The sequence below is a fragment of the Dromaius novaehollandiae genome, chromosome 15 (assembly GCF_036370855.1).
Source record: "Dromaius novaehollandiae isolate bDroNov1 chromosome 15, bDroNov1.hap1, whole genome shotgun sequence".
NCBI lineage: Eukaryota > Metazoa > Chordata > Aves > Casuariiformes > Dromaiidae > Dromaius > Dromaius novaehollandiae.
The window spans coordinates 13,301,118-13,316,428 of NC_088112.1; the positions used below are offsets into that span (position 1 = coordinate 13,301,118).

Consider the following 15,311-nt stretch of genomic DNA (forward strand, 5'->3'; position numbering starts at 1 on the left):
CTGTGCACTTGCATGCTTGATGGCTTCAGTGTAATTAAAAACTTTTAATGTGTGCTTGTTTGTGAGCTGTAAAACAATTAAGAGGTTCTGAGGGTTTGGGCTTTTCTTTCTTTCTTTTTATACATACATTTTTGCTCTCTTTGACCCCCATCCCGTAAAAGCAGTAAAATTGCTTATGAGACTTAAAGCTAGATTTGGCCCTATGCTTTGGAGGAGATAGAGGAGATGCAATCCAGTGACCACTGCTACCTGAGAGTTCCTCAATGGGACAAAGAATGCTTGTTTCTGGTTAAATTACAGAGAAATAAGAGCCACCATAGCACAAACCACAACATGTAATTTTAGTCTTTGATTTAGCAAAAGGCTCAGGCTGATTCCAGAATGATAATTCAATAAAAAATTTAATTTAAATCTGAGTACGAACTACCTTGAAATAAGTAGAACTGCTCATATTTTCAAGTTAAGCACATGCTTAAAATATTTGCTGAATCAGTCTGGGAACATACTAAAAGACTGTCCTTTCTTAAACTTTTAATTCACAAAAGGAATAATCTTCATTTGACTAAAGTGATAGTTGAGGTTCTATCCTAAGAGAGGATGACATTTTATGCTAACTGAAAGCCTCCATCTAACAGAGTTGGGGATCAATAACTTTTTATTTTTTTGGAGTAATTTTTCCCTGTATTTAAGATTGTGTCTGTTGCTACAAGAATCTTTTTCCTCCTCCTTTAGATGTGCCTCTCCAGTTGGTAATTTATTATTTTTTTAAATCAGTACACACATAAACATTGCTATTTTAATTAGCGAGAAGCAAACAGAAGTCACAGGCTATAAGGCACTGCAAGTACGCTTGCTACTCTCACATTTTAATTATTTATTGAAGTAAATAAAATTAAATATTTTCATAGCAATCCAGAACAGGATTTGAAGTAATTACTCTGTCAAATTCATCAAAAATTCTCTCATCAAAATAAAAACCTTGATGTCATTGAATAATTTATAATACAAATACATAGAAATTGTAAAGTATTATAAATAGAAAATTGCAGGGTAAGTGAACATGAATTAGTTAAGGGTGATGTTTCTGAAAGAGCCTGTCATAAGCTGTATAAATTTTTAATAAGTGTTTTTGAGGCCTAATTTTAAGTGTACAGTATACACCAACAACTACAGGAAACAACCCGAAAATAGTGATTTAGAAACACATCTGTTTATGATACAGGCCAGATTGTGACTCCTCTTCCTGGGCCTTTCTCTCATACAATTTGAACTAATGATGTTTGCTACTGAATGCCTGTGGCTTAACATGAATCATCCGCCTAAATGGCAAATACATTAAGTAAACCTAGGTTCTATTATTATCAATGAATAACAAATGCTGGGACAATATCGAGGCTATTAAAACCCCAACTGTTCCATGAGGCATCCCTGCACAAATGACCCCAGGCCGGGCTGCCTGTGCCCAGTCTTTGTTAGGTTTCTGGTGCGACCAAGGACCTCTCGTCCTTTTGCAGGAGCTGGAGGAGGCCATCGGTCGTCCCTGGCACCTACAGGCCTGATCTCACAAGCTGCCATTTTTCCCACTGGTTTTAAAAGGAGCTGGAAGCGCTCAGCACCTTGTGGGTTTTGCATTTGATCTTGCAATGCTGAAGGCAACTTCCCACATTATCAGTAACCCAGCATGGGTCAGAAGCAAAAACTCTGATCTGAAGTCCCTTGACTTGTTCTTCTTTTCCTAATTCTTACAGAGTTCTGGATCAAAATGCTGTGTAAAAGGCCTCCCGTAAAACAAATTTGCAACAGATCTGGTCCTTCCCAGGCTGAAGCCATTGTTTTCAGTGGATCTAAGATGGATACAAGTATCAGCAGCCTTTTTAAAAACTGCCACTGGAAACTCATGTTAGACATGAAAAATATTACCTCCCCCACCCCAGCCAAATGAAACCTGAGATTTATGACCCGAACTGGATTGGAGACAGCAAGGGAAACCTGCTGCAGCTCCGCTGATGCCAAGAGAGTTCTGGATGCAGCAGCAAAAGGCTGGTTTAACGCCACCGGAGTCAGAGGGTTTGTTCTGACCTAATCCTGTCATAACAAAGAGCAAATTTCAGCTGTATGTCCAGAAGTCTTTTTTCACTTTGTGTTATAAAGGCCATTAAGCAAATTCTACTTCTAATCCTAAAAGTAGTTCTAGGAGTTAAAGAAAATAGATTTGGTGCCATTTGCTGTTTAATCTATTTTACAAGGGATCATTGAAGGGAGTTTTTTCCTTCATTTTCTTGTAGCACGCCACCATTTTGGTAGACATGTCAGTTCAGATCATATCTGGCTAAAACTTTATTTTGCAGGAGCCAGTAAGAAGCATGCACTTTTTTGATCGATATATGTTACAGAAATAGACACAGGCAATGATTTTCAGACAGCTAAATCAAGAATGCTTTATCAGATGTAGAATATGCTATCTTGTTTCATGCATGCATCTACCTCTGGTAAGGTTCTTTCTATTTCTGGGACTTAAAGGACCTCAGCAAGGTGGTTCTGCTTGTAAATCTCTGCTACATCAGAAAGGTCAGTATACAAGATGCAGAGCAGGCACAGAATGACAGGAAGTGGGAGCAGGATTGGAAGAAGTTAAAAATTGCAATTCTTCTCTGCTAGAAAATGAAAAACCATGTACAGAACTCATGGGAACAGTTAGGAAATGCTCAGGAAGCTTTGGAAAGCTTTGGCTTACGCAAACTTAAATGTAGCCTAAATTTTGCATTGACTCTCTGCACAAGGTGAAAAACATCCAGCTTGAATATACTACAAGACAAATCTATTGACTGTGGAGCAGACATAGGAATTTATTGCTGTGCTGTTTCTCTTCCCATTCATCAGTTGAGATTTTCTTAACTGGCTGCATTAGCACTGTCAGCAGTTATTTTGTGGAGGTTTTCAATGACTCAGGGTTTCAGTCCTTGATGTAATTATCATCTTACTCTGTGTTCCCCATTCAGGATGATGTGGGGTACATTAGCCATGTACTCCAAAGATTATGTTGCTTTACATCACACTGACAGCAAACATTTTTAAAGACAGTTTAATTGAAGAGAAACATTTGAATCATTTTACATTTAAGTTTTATCTACAATAATGCTTCCTCTTCTCATAAATCTAGGCTTCCAAAATTTGCACAGAGCACAGAGATGGAGGCTTCCATGTATTAGTTATTCTCTGGGTCCTTCTTTTCTCTCTGTTTAATAATTGATAGGCACATTTTTTCCTCCTACTACTTCACTGTAGTCAATAGTGTGTCATCATATGCTGTCATCTGAGGTCACCTTCCTGAACTGCTTAGGTTTAGAAGTCAAGTCTGGTAGAGACAAGTTAAAACTTTTGATAGTAGAAAGTGATTTTCATTTAATATGTTGGTTGCTAATCATTATCAAGCCATTTTAGAATGCAAAAGTAGCTCGTATAGGGAATTGCTTAATTTCCCTAAGCACATTTGGGTCTCACTTGCTTTAAAGATGTGCTCTTAGCTCAATTTTTCTCTTTGGGTTTGGGGTCTTTAACATTTCCTCTTCTATTGCTTGTGGTTTCATTATAACATTATTCTTACCGCTTTTCCTCTTCCATCTATTTCGCTTTCTACTCCACAAGGATATTGTAGTTTTTTTGGACGTCAAATGGAACGACAAAGGAAAAAATCCCCGCAATTCTTTTTTCAAACTATGAATAGTTTTCCTTTTTTTTAAAAAAAGTTCTGGTTCATCTGCAGCCAAGTTTATTGGAAATGACAGCTCAAAAGTTCAGTGAGTGAGTGAAGTTCCTAGAGATCAGAAGCCCTCTGCTGTTTCTACTGTTTCCAGGCCTCAATACAAGGGCACCTTTTGGAAGTTTCAAGGTCAGCTGTAGGTCTATTATTATGTTGAATGGAAAGGAAATAATTTTGCACTTGTATCCAACTTCTTGTCATCTTTCTCCTTACCCTACTTGGCTTCTTTGTAGTACTTGAAGGCCTCAGCTCCATCGCTTTTGGCCATTGTAAATGGTTTGATTGGTGTTGGCCATGTTATCCCTTCTTTCTCTCCTCTTTATAAAAAGCGAACGATCATGTCACATTGAAGAAACCATTATTGCCATCAAACAATCTGCCTTAATTTTCACCTTCTCTGAAAGTTTCTACTGCTCATCAACATTTCAGAAAGAAGTGACTGTGTTGGTTTTCAGTAACTCTGAGGAATCCTACCAGTTCTGATCCACACTTTGGATAAGGCGTAGCACAGAGACCACTTTGGACAAAGGATGCACTGGTCTCTTCCTTTTATTTTTCCCTCTTTGCTTCTTCTGGCTTGTTTGAAGCATTTGTTCAAGACCCCTGGAGGGAAGGCAGAGACATGAATCTGTACAAAGTTCCATTAACCAACCATCTCTCCTAATCTGCAGTGTGGTGCAATCTAGGATCAAAATTTTGTATGTTATGCCCAAAATCTTGGCTTTGCCTTCCCATGAAGGACTCAGGCTGATTTTGGAATCAAGCATTTGCTAGAAGCCCACCCATAGATATTTCTTCACAGACATCTCTGGGCAGCTTTTCCTTCTTCTGTGCCCAGGAGAATATTGCTACAGCTGGTATGTTACTCCTGCTCAGCCCTGTCTGATTGCCTGAAACATAACACCCATTCAGCAATCTGCTCCTTTCCCTACCTCCCTTCTTCAAATGCATAGCAAAGATAGGCAGGAGACTAGGACAAGTCCCTTGGAGTTACTATTTCTGCTAGTGACTGGTTTGAAACCAGGCCTCAGAATTTGACAAGTGAGTGCTGTTATGCCCTAAAGCATCTGCGGTGTTTTGCTTGGCATGTAGAGTGGGTAGCAGCTTCTCAACTACTCAGTTTTGCATATGGTCACTGGGGCTGAATGTGGGACCACAGTGGACCTTCCTCACTCAGCTCCATTGATTTCCTTTGCTTTTATTGCGTTACTCCTAACTGCCATCAGCATCATAGGGATAAGCACTGGGCCCAGCTCCCACTGCACAAATTAAAAATACAGTAGCACCAGGATGATTCTCTCTTCAGGGCCTACATAATAATTTTTTTCTGTTAAACCGAACGTGCAGTAGTTGTTTATCTGAAAACAAAAGACTAAAGGTACACTTCCAGTCTGAAGGGGTTTTAATTACAGGTCAAAGGCAGTAACAAAGAAAAGAACAAGTATGTAGAGAAGGCAGTATGTGAGGACTTGCTTGGCAATAGCAACCACTTTAAGTAAAATGACTGGAAGTGCCTTCAGGCAGATTAGGTTGTCCACTCAGCCCTTGTACATGCTCATGACTATCACTTTTATGATCCAAGAAGTACTGGCAATGTAATATGGATACTACTATTCAGAAAGATATGACATGACTCTATAACTTTTTTTTCGGAGAAAAGAAACAATCATCACAAGCTCTACTTGGTGAGCAAGCTTGCTGCCTGCTTCTGACTTCTAAGTTGCCCAGAGTGGTCTGGCAGGCATGAGGAAGATGCATTAGCTCCCAGCTACATATCAAGTGGTTTTTCAAAGAGCTTTTGATGACTTATAAAACAGAACATGGTTTGGGGTTTGAGTATTTATCTGAGCAGCTGTCTCCCTCTGTATGGGCTGTTTGACATCATCTAAAGCTGTTTTATTGGCCATTCCAAAACAAACAAAACGCAAATAGGCTTAACACCTTTGGAAGGCAACTGCTTAGTTATCGTGTGGAATTCATTTTGGGCTGGGGATCTGTAAAGCTGAGTCAATACGGTGATTTGAATCTAAGCTGCAAGCTTACCTTTTAACCTATGCTTTTATTCCTTCCTCTAATAGAGCTTTTTTTCAACCTACATATTACTGATTGTGCCTTTATTGTCAACTGCCCTGCATGCATTTGCCTAAGAAATACTATGGACTCTTGCTTTGAGTTGACACTGCCTAAGAAACAGTAGGAAACAAAACCTTTGAGGCATGGGATGAGTATATAGGCCCATTCTTAATATTCAGAATATATATATATATATTATTTTCTAACAGCTTGGCAGGAGGTTCAGCTCTGAGTGGCTGCAGACCATGACAAAGTTTGCATTTAGGTCTAGCTTTTCATTGGCCTTTCTCTCTCATATCTGTTTCAGATCTTCCTTTGAAAGGAAGAGTTGCTGAGGGCTCCATGAAACTCTAGACTCGAGAGTTGGTGGGTACCTTGATGTCTTCTGTCCCTACTTCTCTTGCTTTTCAGAGAAGATGCTCTTGGGCTGTTAACCTGGAAATCTGGAGCTCTTTCACATCCTTAGCTGGAAGGACTGAATCATTGGGCAGCTATGTCCTTTTCTTTCTGAAACATCCAGGAAGGTGGTACTGAGCAGCTGCTCTTTTGCAGTTCTTCCTTGTCCCTTGTGCAGCTGCTGATGAAGTGCTCCAAGATGTGCTAACGATGATGTAAGGGCTCTAATGTCTTCAGCATATTGATAACCTGCATCAAGCCGCCATTTCTTTAAGTAGGGCCTGTGCCATGGCTGAGAGGACGGACTCCAGGACGAGGTTTTATCTGGTTGAAGGTCTACTCAGGTCAGACAGCTAATTCCCACAAGAAGGAAGAAATGACTGGTGAACTGGAAGTAAAGGGCAGCAAGAGGGTTTGAATTCTCCTTTCCTGAGTATTTGCTGCTTTCATCATGTTAAATCTGGTGACATGAAGTGCTCCAACTCCCTCTCCTAGGGTTTTCCTAGGTAGTATTTTATATCTGGGCTTACAGACACAATGTCAAGGCATTACTGTGTTAGGAGGTTTGGTCGGTACTTGTGTTTTGGAGTTCATATGCACCTTGAAAGGCTTAAACTTAGCCTGAAAAACCTCAGAATTCCTGGATCTAAATCTCTGCTTGGAATCAGGTTAATGTTTCGAAGGTGCTTGTTTGTTTTGCTATTTTCATTTACTTGGTTTTGCTTGGGGCATGCCCTGAGAGACTTCATGTTACCATGCTTTGACTAGGCATGATTACAGCTGGGCAGAAAGGGCACTATGAGAGTTCCTTAGTGTCTTCATCCGCCTACCTTTTCCTCTGTTTGCCTAGTAAGAAAAAAATGTTTCATTTGAGACCCAAGTGCCCTTTTATTTCTTTAGTGCTCTGTGAAGATATGGTAGAGCAATATCTTGGTGTAATTTCCTTGAGAAGTGAACTGTCTGGGCTCTTTAGGCTGAAATTTGAGGATAATGATTTTGGATGCTTACCCTGAAATGCCTTTAATAGCTGAAATACTGGGAGTTAAACCTGGGCCACAGCTCGCAATGTGGGTTATGCAGGCTCTAAGGCCGACAAGCTTCTTGACCAGGCTCTTCCCTTTACATCATAGACATAGCTGAAGAAGCGTGACTCTCAGCAAAAAGCAGCCATCTGAAAACCAGGCTCTGGAAGCTGAGTGCTCTATAAAAGAGAAACACCCTAAAACTTTCTGAAAGTGTCTGGCAGTAGCATATTATAGAAATGTGGACCTATCAATTTATCTGTTGTCCAGGTCTATTGCAGGTGTGACCTCCAATCCTGGGTCATCTCAGTACCTCAAGATCTTTTATGCTTTATAAGTACACGTGACCAGATTTACACAACAGATTATACCTTATTCAAACCTGAAGAATATGCTTGATTTCCTGAGTTAAATTGGCTCCATGCAGCATTTGCTTGCAGTTCTTCTAAAGTCACTTTTTGTTGGAATTTTGCACAATGCAACCAGAATCTCCCAAAACGGAGCACAAATGCATGCACCAGAATAGATACCTGACCCCTTCACCTTGTGTTCCCACATGGCAGCACTTACTGTTGCCCCTATGCCACTGCATTGGCTCTTACAAATGATTCTGCCACCCCACACAATGATTAAGTATTACTGTTATAAACCAGGTACCTCTCATGTTAATAACAACATCTGTTAACAAACAAATTGGTCATTAACCAAGAGTAGCAGTGGATTTCACCAGATTACAGCTCTGCAGGTCTTTTACGAAAGAACTATCAACAAAATGTTGTGGCTTTTTCTTTAAAGATTCAAAGTAATTTTCTTTTTGTTATTGAGTTTCTTAAGGCAGGGGGTATCCCATACACTTCGGTATTATGTAAAAGCACTATAGGGTGATATTTAAAAAGAACATCTATTTTACCTTACTGTTTTACAGAATACAGTGTCTTTTCTATATGCTGTCTTTCAATGGATTCCTGAACAATGCACCAAAACTTAGCAATAAACACACTACTGTCATATAATAGACCCTATACTTTACAATACCTACAGGGAATCACTTTTTAAAGTCTATAACATACAGTAGTCTTTTTATATGAGTGACTGAGTCATATAAAAATAAAAATTGATAAAAAATAGTAATAAATCTGGATTTTATATCATGCACTGAGCAAAGTCTAAATTAAACTACTGTATTAAACCTTCTATGAAGTAGACCTAATTAATTAAAAACACCAGGGTTAAGCAATTTAGCCATCAATCTCTTAGCTTAAGTGGGGGATGAGGTACATATGGTAACTTACTGAGGAAGAAAAATGAAAGACCTGTTCTCTCCAGACTCACATTGACATGATGTAGGGGAGGTTAAATATGAGCCACTATTCCCAGGGAGACTTCTCCTACAGTTCCCCCAGCAAGATGACTTTCCCGAAGCCCTCAGCAAGTTGGAATGTGTCAGTTATCTCCTGCTTCCAGAACAGCGAGTGAAACAAAGGAGACTAGCAACGCGTTTCTGAAGGAGTCAGATGTCGATTGAAGTGGCCCTGGTGCCACAGTAGAGAGATTTTCTATGAGTTTGGTCTAGCTGGTTACATTGCTAGTACAATGGAGTGTGCCTGCACTCCCAGGACGAAAAGGGAGATGCTGATACATTTCCTGTCTCCCTCAAGATAGGTCCTGGCTCTAGGAGCATGTCTCTTCCATTTTGGACACTGGGCCTGAGAGTGATGTTCAAACAGAGTGAAGCCAGGCTGAAGGGTGGTCAGTGTTACCCTTTTTTGGAAGGGGAACTCAGCAGAAAGGCAGTCCAATAACTTGATGGATGGTGTCAGTTCCCAATCCTCAGTGTGTATATAAGAGGGCAGCTCCAGGAATGGCTAGTTGAAAATTTCCCATTCAACCCTCCCCCACCAGATTCCCTCCAACTATCAACTTTTGGTGACAACGAAAAGGTTTTGTGAAAAATCAGATTATTTTTAAGTTCTCTGTTTTTCCTGGAATGACTGAATACCCAAGGGATGAAACTTCCAGAAATTGATTTATTTTAAATTAAGATTTGACATGCCTTTTTAGATGGCTGCCTCCAAAATCTGAAGGAAATTTCGGTCTCAAAGAATGGAGACAGACGAAGCAAAATATGTTGCACCACACTGATGAATGAAAAAAAAAATACCGTCAGTCAGCTCTGATTTTTCAGTCTTTGGCCCTTCACCATCAGAGATGCTGTGAATAAGAGGGAATTTCCTACGCTCTTCCTCAACATAGGGGATTGGCATTCAGCTGGGTTACTGGCAGGTGAAGCTGTAGGTAGTGACCTTGCTGGGCCTTGGATGGCTGAGTTTAGGTAGAGTTTGTGGGGTATCTTCCATTTTCTTGGGTGCCACAGAGATAGCTGGTGTTTGGGGCTTGTGTTCTTTAGTAAAATAATCACATTCCATGCATAGACAATGACATGCTTAAAATAGTGTTTTTCATCATTTCCTGCTCTCTTAACTGGAATCCATTTCCCTAAATCCTGCAGCCTCCCAGGTGTAGCTATAAGGAAAGGGAAAGTAGCTGTACCACTTCTCCTCATGCTGTTGCAATTCCCCAAGAGAAGAATTCATGGCCAAGAACTTCACATGGAAGTAGAAGTAAAATTCAATAGCACTTGGACTTGGATGTCAAAAAGTAGTGCAAAATGATGAACAAGTCGTGCATTGCTTAGTGTTTTACTCCAAGCTTCTCAAATACCACACTATGGACTTTCTGAATGCTTAAACAGTGGGATAGAATAAACATCCGCCCTGTAACTCCTAATTAATTCCTGATAGAATTCCATTGATTTTATATTTCTTCCTCCACTTGTATCTCCCATGAAACCCTCAATTACTGTGATGGTTAATACTGTATGTATGTGCAGGTCATCTTCCCTTCTCACCTCCCTCATTCCTTCTACCCCAGACCTGACAATTCATGCGTGAGTTTTCATGTTGCAGTTAACAGCTCTGATGAAGAGCTGCACCCAGGAAGATGACTTACTACTGCCTTATGCAAAAATTTCCTTTTGCATAAAAATTGAAAATTGTATGGCTGTGGGATGAATCGATTGAAGTGGATGACCCAGAAGAAAACTATTAATTTATTTTGCAGGTCAAGGTATGGAGCAAGTTGCCCAATAACCATATGATGACTAGATCCATCATGGAGGGTAGAGGCAGAGGCACGTGGCTGTATGTAGGGGCTGGAGTGGGACCTCCGTTCTAGTAGGGGCTTTTCTTTTGACCAGCTCAGCTATAACGTGAAGCTGCACCCTTAGGAGTAGCAAAGATCCCCCGCACCAAGCCTAAGGTTTTAAGCTTGTTTGCAGGCTGTTGAGCCAGAAAATATGTTTGAGAATGGAGATGCACTTCAGAGTTCAAGTGTCATTGGGAACACTCTGCATAATGTGTAGCCCACTTGAGCTAAGCTAGTGAATACAGGGAATCGCGTGGTGGCTCTTCGTAGAAGAAGGCACAAACCTTGAAGATCTTGCTCATTATTCATAATGTATCCAGGCAAACCCCTCATCCTGTAGAGGAGATTTTGCCTGCACAGAAACTAAAGAAGGACCTTGAGACTTAGCCTGGTATAAAAAAATAGTTTACAGGCACTTGCCTCTCAGAAATCCGTTAAAGGAAATTATTTTGTGATATGTGCTCCCACAGACACGGCCTTTTACCTCAGGAGTATTATGGATCTAGTATCCTAAAATCTATACTCCATAAAGGGGCCTGTAGGTACATCAGCTAGGTCCCTAAGCCTAGGTGGGATAAATTTCTCAGCTCAGTGAAGAGAAATAATAGCTTCTTGAGCTTCATTCAATCCACCTGAAATCTTAATAATCTCCTGGAGGTGGATCTCTCTCTTCTTTGTATACACAGAAAGCCTCGAGTGACCGTTCCTAACTTAGGACAGTGCCTGAAGTGTGAGAGGAATCAGGGAACAAAACACACCGATTAACAATTGCACACAGTGAAAGCTGGCAGAGATATGTGAGAAGAACTTGAGTTACCGTTGTTGCAAATATCATAAACTTTTTAAGTGGATTCAGCACACACAAAAAGCATTTTTTCTGAGCATCTGGAAATAGTGCATGTCACTCTCCTTTTAGTGTTACATAACTTCACTGCTAGCAAATCCTGGTGAATAAAAAATAAAAGTGTTACTAGTGCAGTGTTATTTTTTTGCATTTATAAACAATGAAGCAAGAAAGAGAGATCAACAGAACAGGCTTAAAACGTTCCTGAATGTGCCTGCAGGGACCTTTACAAAAAGTTACTAAGACAGGGGAGTTTTGACATGACAGAGTGAGCCATGAAGGAGTTATTTTAAAAAGAAACAATACATTTGAATATTCAGCCCAAGCACTGAGCAGTAAGTCAAAAAGAAACTACTACACTCAAATCTTCTGCAGCTTAGAGCTAATTAGACCTATGCCTCAGAATGGCCCAAGCCTCATGCAATGTGGCAATGGTTATGATAATTATATTTTCATTCTGTGTTGGGCTGTGAGTTATATGCATATTGCCTGTAAATGCTAGTGGGAACTATGTATGTAAATCCCCTTCTCAATGAGGTGAGATTATGCCCTGACGTATCTTAACTAGCCCGTAAATGCAGCAATTGGTGTGGCAACAACTTGTGACTGGAAAGTGCAGGGTTCTCTAAACCTTTAAAGTGAAGCGATATCTAGCTGTGTGGAGAGGCTGTTTACTGGGAAGGTGGGTAAGGATGACCCGAAAATCTGGAACGACTACTGATCCCATTGGTTTTCTTAGGCATTTCCCATCAAATATCATCAGTGGGAATGATAAACAGTATCAGTTTTCTGTATGTAGTAAGAGCTTCATTTACATAGGTACTTACCATTACACATTTCTAAGTCATCTGATACATGTCAGGACTGCAGAAGGTTAGACCTATTGTATATGACCTATTGATACTAGTCATGCCATCCTGACTGCAAAAAGTTAACATTTCTGATTGCCTGGTCATTCCTCACTCTCAGCAATGTATCTGTTACCTGGAAAGTCATTAAAGTGGTCTGTTAGGTGCCTAACTGGCCAACTGTTCCCATAATCACCTAAATAATAAATACAGATGGGTTACTGGTGTGTGTTCCTTCCTCTGTCCCATAGTCCACTGACTGTAGGACTAGTCACACATTATATTATCTCTGTTATGTCCTGACTTATACACCAATGTACAATGTCTTTAGGTCCTTGCTGCACCATTCATTCATTTTATCTAGAGACTTTGGGCAAGGCTTGCTGTTGTATTCACTTGCGCTCAACCCAGTGATGGGCTGTGTGCTTCAGGAAGCAGTCGCTCTTCTGGGAAATGTGCAGGAAACTAGAACTTCCTCTTTCTCAATGTATCGACAGCTTCCTCCAGGCGTGCACACTCCCACGCTTCTCCGAATAGACAAAGATCTGACCTGAATTCAGGTCTGCTGCAGGGGGGCAGGTCCACACACAGATCAGCCTGAGCAGCTTGCTGGTTTTCAGTACAAGCATGTCACAAAGTCAAAAAGTGCACTACCCCGGAGAGGCAGAGGGGAAATTTCCTTTGCTGCAGGGAAGTCCCCACAATGAGGACCTAAATCAGAGTCATGTCAACTTGTCACACCGCCGTCCACAGCACACAAGGCATCATAAGGTTTCCAGGCTGTTTCCTTGGACTTAGCCCCAACTGGCAGACCGTGCTCTGTGTGAGCTGATTGCAAGGGGCCTCAGTGTCCTCTCCTGGTATCTGCTTTCCATTAGGATGAATCCATCCCCAGTAAAGTTACTTTTGATTTGCTACAGCACGAGTGTGAGGGGAGCCAGGCTCATGGCCTGCTCCACAGTAAATAATGGCAAACCGTATATCGGAGGTTTCGTGATCTGGATTTTGCTAGAGCCTGCTCTCAGACCCCCAACTCCATGAAGCCTGAACTGAAGCAAGACAGGAGGGAGTAAATTTTCTTTTGCAGAGTGTTGCTTGATAAGAAGAAATGAGCGTCAGCTAAACAGCGCAAATGAACTCCGAAGAGAGTGTCCTGAGCAGCACTTGAACAGTAATGTCTCCCATTCTGCTACTTTCTTTGTATTACTCTGTTCTTATTCTAAGTATTTATTTACTGATTATGAGAAAAAACACACGACCTCAGAGGACCCCCAGCAGGTGCTCCCAGACTCCACCAGCGCCTCGAACAACTGGGGTATTCTCTCACTGCCTTATTATGGTCCCTTCTTGAATGTGGGAATGTAGAGTTCAGACCTGGTGGAGTATTTGGGGGGACCAAAAGACATAAATAAGCCAGCTGGGGCTTCAACCCACCAGCTCAGCAACATTATATCGTGCTAGTCTTTGTTTTCACTGTATCACCTATTTTTCGGAGCAGCGGTATAACCAAGTTGTAAACTGCACACCTTACAAATCAGTCTATCCTGACATTGCTGGAGCGTTCATTACAAGCTGTAAAAAAACACTAGCAAGGAAGGTTTCAGTTCTGCAGCCCAATTTTCCATTGCAATAACCCAATTAACTGGTGTGTGTTTGTTTTACAAAGCTCTAAGCTACAATAAACCATGCCGATACACAGGCTGCAGAAAGCTTCGTAATTAGGACAAGGTGTACAAATTAAACCACTCTTTTTAAACTTCAAACCAGCTAACTTCTGACATACTGTACTGCTGGGGCTTCTGGGACTAAACCCAATTAACATCTTAGTATTTTATAAGCATCGTTTTAATTGCATTTGTATGCAATCTTCTCTCCAAGAGCCTTTCAAGGTGCTAGCCCTCGTTCAGATTTTATTACTTTAGTGATTTAAATCTCCTCTATCTGTGCTTCCCGTTAATAATGACTAGTGCTACTTCAAATGCCGGCCCAACATAAAACTGAGCTCTCCAAAGAATTATACTTTAAAACAGTTACATTTAACTTTATTATTACATTTTTAATTTTTTTCTTCCTCTGTTTGAACATTATGCCTTGAACCATTTTATCAAACTGTCAGCACAGTAAGTGCCAGTAGAGTGAATGTTTTACTTTTCAGTGCTTCATGATGGTGCAGCCTCTCGGCCTGCACATGACACATTTTGTACTGTGCAACATTGCCTTAGAAAAAAAGGTTTTATAATAGCAGCTTAACAATTTGTGTGTCCGCAGATTTTCAGCGTGCGGGGAGGAGGCGGGGGAGAGGTTTAACTCCAGGAGAAATAGTAAAGCCAGGTCCCTCAGGCTGAGACACTTGTGTCTTTTTTAGGACAGCTGCCCTCCTATTTTGTCCATCAGAAGCTATGCCTGTAAATCTTTACTCATGCAAGTAATTTTATTGACTGTAGTGGGATTGCTCAAGTTTGGAAGAACGGGGCCTTGCTGGGAGCAGCGGAACATTCCATGGAAAATGTGATGCACTCTAAGGAATGTGAATTCCCATCCCTGTAAATTCTCTCTGCGTAAAATTCACTCAAGTGCTCTCTTTTTCTTTCTGCATCTGTTTCTTTGGAAAATGACCTGCATTTCAAAGATCAGGTAAGATTTGTAGAGAGTTGTAGAGGCATTAAAAAGTATAATGCAACACCTTTAGCCCAATTAATAAAATAATATATAAAATATGTTCTGAGATCCTTTTTCCAGCACATTATCCCATATTGCATTCTTCCAAGGAAGAAAAAAAGTAACAGGAATGTATTGGATCTTATTAAAATGATGAAATGAATAAAATGTTTATTTTAAAACGCTGGCAGCCAACCTCAAAGTATTTTCCTCTTTGCAAAATACAACTTAGGGTTGAATATATACTAATGTTGCTCTCATTTAGGATTTCTGTTATGTGGATACAAATATTGGGTCTTAAAAATGCAGAAGGTTCCACCTGAAATATTTTGAACCTTTTTGGTTGATTGAGTGTCTTGTCAAACAAAACTGGCAGCAGATCTCTTGGAACTGCCTGAATCTATGCAGATAGGATTTCTATCATGCCCTTATTATGTGTAGTCCATAATAAGGATGAGCATGTATAAATCATTTCTGGCTGGCACTTAAGATGCAATACTCAAAGG

At 40.5% G+C, this 15,311-nt stretch overlaps 1 long non-coding RNA gene across 1 annotated transcript in view; it reads left to right on the forward strand.

Annotated features, from left to right (window-relative positions):
* The window catches only part of LOC135330024 (uncharacterized), a 148,110-nt gene that overhangs the window by 77,594 nt on the left and 55,205 nt on the right, over positions 1–15,311 (forward strand). The gene's annotated exons all lie outside the window — the stretch shown is intronic.